Consider the following 5,136-nt stretch of genomic DNA (forward strand, 5'->3'; position numbering starts at 1 on the left):
TTGGGCTCGGCAGGGACACGCCCTTGTGACACGCTCGTATGCAATTGCTTAAGGCCGTGGTCAAGGCTGTTAAATGGGCACGGGCGTGTGATCTACCCGTGTAAACTGTGCTTTGACCTTGCCAAAGGGAAACGGCCGTGTGACACACCCGTGTGAGGAAGTCTAGGCCGTGTTGTTTTCCCATGTGGGTCCATTTTCTCCGTTTTCGACCCGTTTCTTGCTGTTTTTATTCTACTACTCTCACCTAAGTATAAAACATGAAACTAAAGGATTAGGAGCATCGAATTCACAATTCTAAGGAGAAACCATCCATAAATGTGTTAATAAATTACGGTTTATCAAATAGCCCCACACTTCAGCATTTGCTTGTCCTCAAGCAAAACCCTCAAATCACAATCAAAATAAATTCTTCTTAACTTATAATTCCTATTAATAATATCTCAAAATAATCCATAAGTAATCATACATTGAGAATTTGATTGAAAGAACATCAAAGTTTCAAACATTCCAAGTTGAGTATTTTATCATGAAAGTATAGGTGTCTTCCTTCATCTAAGTAATTACCTTCGACTCAAAATATCATAGATTTTCACATCCTCACTAAAGATTCACTCAAATTACTCGAGGTGTTTAAGGATAATACATGAAGCACTCAATAGTCAATAATGAAAAGTTATTACCATATGCTTGCATGAAAATCAAATTTTCGCCATTATATATTGAGATGAACATCAATCAAAAGGTCTTTAAAGGGTTGTAATGTGGCTTTGGCTAGGGGGTGTGGTCACAAGCTGAAAGAAAAGGTTGGAATCGAGATTGAATTGAAATTTGCCTAACTAGAAAAAGTAATTAAACATCTATTGAGTACAAGTGACCTTCTTCTCAGAATATGGAATTTAGATACTGCGGCTCAATAATACCGTATTACTACTAATATGTAAGTATGAATTTTTTTTTTAGGAACAAGTCAGCTACTTAGAAGAGCAAAACATAGCTAAGCAATCAGTTCAAATCAAATCTCGACAAAAATAGGGATCAAATTAGGGGATTTCAACAATAATGGTTTATGGGTTAATATTGAGGGTAAATCAATTAATGGCTTGTTAGGCTCAAAGGGGTTCACTAAGGGTTAATTATGAAGGTAGGCCTTTTTAGAATGAGTGGGTTAAACCTAAGTGTCTTTATCATTCTAACATATCAACACAAATGGTGTGGTCTTGACATGCATAATCAAGCAAGTTCTAGAATAACAATTCAATACTGACGCACTCAAAGCAACAATAAAAGTGAGCATGAAAGAAATGATAGATGCTCTAAAGGCTCAAAATCTCATAAAATTTATGGCTTTTTGATGTTTAAACCTGTGAATTTCAACTCAAGATAATACCTAAACTTGGGAAAAACAACCTAAAAGTTTTTAATTCTTCAAAAATCAACTTATCATGCCTGATTCCCTAATTTCTTAAAGTTTAAACACTCAATGCATAAATGCCTATGTTTTAGTTCAAGACATATCAATAAAAATCATAAATTAATTGAAATTCATTCTAATAGTGATATAAATGATTTACATGAGAATAAGACACAATTCAGGGATTTCTAATGATGATATAAAAGACCCCCCAACACTTAAGATGTACATTGCCCTCAATGTACAAAGATAGAGATAATGAAAAAGATAGATTTATAATCATAAGATAGGGAGAGAAGTGAAACTTCCTGAATGATGAATGAATTCCTTGAATTGGAGTTTTAGAGGATAATCGGTGTGAGAGTGGAGGAGGATACTCCGGTGGTGGTAGAGGTTCATTAGTCCACAAGTCCTACACCAAAAGAATATTATATCTAGTGGTAGCTATGGTCATGGTCGAGCAGGACATGACAGTCGTGGAGAACCTTTCTCGATGGAGTTTTTAGTTCCTATGCGAGCATGAGCTTTGGAGCTCTTTCTGACTATGATAAAATCAGGAACTCTTTAAGAGGTATACTGAAGCATAATTACTTGTAGTGAAATAGCTGAAGAATAAAAATTATAAAAACTCAAGATGAAATAGTATTAAATGGAAACAAATTTTTTTTTTCAAAATATAGAGATAAAAATAAAATAAAATAAATAATAGGTGTTTATAGAGAAATTGAGGCACACGGCCGTGGGGCACGCCCGTGTGCTCTAATCTCAGCCCGTGCGTTTCATAGTTTTATAAATTAGGCGCATTGGTGTGCATGACAATGTTGCATGGCCGTATCGATCTTCGTTCACTTCTCTCACACCGGTGTATGCAGGCGCATGCCCGTGTTAAATTGACAGGTTAACCACGGTTTCAAAACACGGGCATGGTGTACGCCCGTGTTATTTTGGCAGTTTTGCCCACAGCCATGTCGCACGGCCGTGGCAACTTATCGCATCCTGTCTTAGGGAAAATATCGCCCTGTTTTTACACGACCTAAGGCACGCCCGTGTGCTGGTCATGTGTGCTCTAGAAAGCCTGCGTTCCATGAGTCAGTTAGTATGTTAGATGTTAAAACTAAAATTTAAAGAAATTAATATTGTTAGTGCTCAGATTGCCTCCCGAGAAGGGCTTACTTATAGTCTAAGCTCGACTTACCTCTCTAGTGTGTGATCATGGTGGTTCGAGGAGTTTATACTCCTCACTCCTGCTATGAATCCCATCAAAATAAGGTTTTAGGCGAGTATTGTTTGCCTTAAAGGTGGCAAATTTGGGATGACTTCCCTCGACTGTACCAAATGGAAAAATGCTAAGTACTGTAAGAGGAATTTCTTCATTCAGTTTGGCAGTGTCAATTTAAGGATCTGTGGCATCTAATGAAACTTTATCTCCAACCTTAAGTTGATTTGGTGAGGCATTGAGCTCGTTCTGGCGTAGTTTTGGTTTATCGTGTTTTCACGGTTTAAATGTTAGCCATTCATCTAACTCCTTGATTTGTAACATTTGTTCTTCATGTGTAGATTCTTTGTTATGGATTGAACATGGCTCATGTGTGTCCTTCGAACTTATTTCTTGCAAAATAGGTTGCACCATATGATTAGTCTTAGTAGAACAATTTGTACAATCACCTTCAATTTTCGATGTGTTGTTCGGGTTGCGAGCTTGAAGGGTGATTGTTTCGTCTCCAACACGAACTGTGAGTTCACCTGTGCTAACGTCAATAATTGTTCTAGCAGTTGCTATAAAGGGCCTTCCCAAAATTAAAGGAACGTTCCTATTCTCTTCTATGTCTAAAACAAAAAAAAATCAACTGGGAATATAAATTTGTCAATTTTAACGAGTATGTCTTCAATAATACCCTTAGGAAATCTGACAGTTTTATCTGCTAATTTAATGCTCATCCTAGTTTTTGGGTTTCCCTAGAACTAGTTGCTTAAAAAATTTGTAAGGCATAACATTGATACTAGCCCCTAGATCAGCCAACGCATTATTAACATCCAAACTACCAATTAAACAAGGAATCATAAAACTCCCTGGATCTTTTAGTTTGTTAGGTAGCTTATTCTGAAGAATGGTTGAGCAAACCGCGTTTAGCTCCACATGCGACCTTTCATCTAACTTTCGTTTATTTGCTAAAAGCTGCTTTAAAAATTTGACTGCGTTTGGCATCTGCGAAGTGCTTCAATAAACGATAAGTTAATATGTAGTTTCTTTAAAAGTTTAAGTAATTTACCAAATTGTTCATCTGAGCGGTCTTTTCTTGTCGCGTTGGGGTATGGCACATGAGGTTTATATTCTAGACTTACCGATTTTTGTTCGTTTTGGCCTACCTTATTCTTACCTTCGCTTACCACCGGTTCTGGCCTTGGTTTTGCCACTAACCCTTCCTCATCTTGAATGGAAATTGAGTTGAGTTGCTCCACTAGGTTAGATTCAGTGTTGCTTGGCAGGCTACCTTGTGGTCGTTCGAAAATTAACTTGGAAAGCTGTCCAATCTGAGTTTCGAGCCCCTGGATTGATGCTTGTTGATTTTTGAGTGCCGTCTCGGTATTCTAAAAATGAGTCTCTGACACCAAGATGAATTTGGTTAGCATCTCTTCAAGGTTTAGCTTTTTCTCCTGCTGGTATGGTGGTTGTTGAAAGCCTGGAGGGGGTGGTGGTTTCTAATTCTTTGGCCTCCCCATGAAAAATTGGAGTGATTCCTCCAACCTACAATGTAAGTATTGCTATAAGGATTGTTTTGAGATCGAGGATTATTACCCATGTAATTTAACTACTCGTTCTCTATGTTGTGGCCATAAGGTGGGTATTCTAAATTGCTCGATCCACCTCTATTTGCTTCGCACTGCATTACTGGGTGAACCTGTGAAGAACTAAGAAAACCATTAATTTTCTTATTCAGGAGTTCTACCTGATTAGAGAGCATGGTGGCCGAATCGACATTAGAAACACCAGCTGTTTTCATTGGCTTTGTCCTCATGACTTGCCACTGATAGTTATTCAGTGACATCTGCTCTATAAATTCATAGGCATCTTTAGGTGTATTATTATTGATGGCTCCGCTAGTAGTTGCATCAACCATTTGTCAAGTCGAAGGATTCAGGCCATTATGAAAAGATTGAACCAATAGCCAGAGTGGCAACCTATGGCGAGGGCATCGTGTCAAGAGATCCTTGTATCTCTCCATGCATCGTACAATGTCTCTAAATCCATCTGCACAAAAGAAGAGATATCATTACGTAATTTAGTCATTTTAGCCAGCATAAAGTATTTTAATAGAAACTTTTCGGTCATTTGTTCCCACGTAGCAATTGACACTCGTGGTAACGAGTTCAACCACTATTTAGCTTTGTTCCTTAACGAAAAAGGAAACAAATGAAGACGTATGACATCATCAAAAACACTATTAATTTTAAATGTATCGCATAGTTCCAAAAAGTTTGCCAAGTGAGCGTTGGGATCTTCGTCCTGTAAACCATCAAACTGAACAAATTGTTGTATCATTTGAATTGTGTTAGGTTTCAATTCAAAAGTATTTGCAGCTACAGCAGGTCTAACTATGCTCGATTCAGTTCCTGTTAAAGAAGGTTTAGCATAATCATACATAGTGTGTGGAGCAGGATTCTGATTTACTGGATTAATAATAGTTTGAATATCGTCCTCTTGCTCATTATCTGTGTATCTTAAG

The 5,136-nt window shown here is 37.5% G+C and overlaps 1 non-coding gene across 1 annotated transcript; it reads left to right on the top strand.

The window, feature by feature from the left end:
- The first annotated feature begins 4,588 nt into the window (after positions 1 to 4,588).
- LOC128295700 (small nucleolar RNA R71) lies at positions 4,589 to 4,694 on the top strand. The gene has a single exon (XR_008286259.1). It is a non-coding gene; the product is annotated as a small nucleolar RNA R71 (small nucleolar RNA).
- The last annotated feature ends 442 nt before the right edge of the window (positions 4,695 to 5,136 follow it).

The sequence above is a fragment of the Gossypium arboreum genome, chromosome 7 (genome assembly GCF_025698485.1).
Source record: "Gossypium arboreum isolate Shixiya-1 chromosome 7, ASM2569848v2, whole genome shotgun sequence".
In the NCBI taxonomy this organism is placed as follows: domain Eukaryota; kingdom Viridiplantae; phylum Streptophyta; class Magnoliopsida; order Malvales; family Malvaceae; genus Gossypium; species Gossypium arboreum.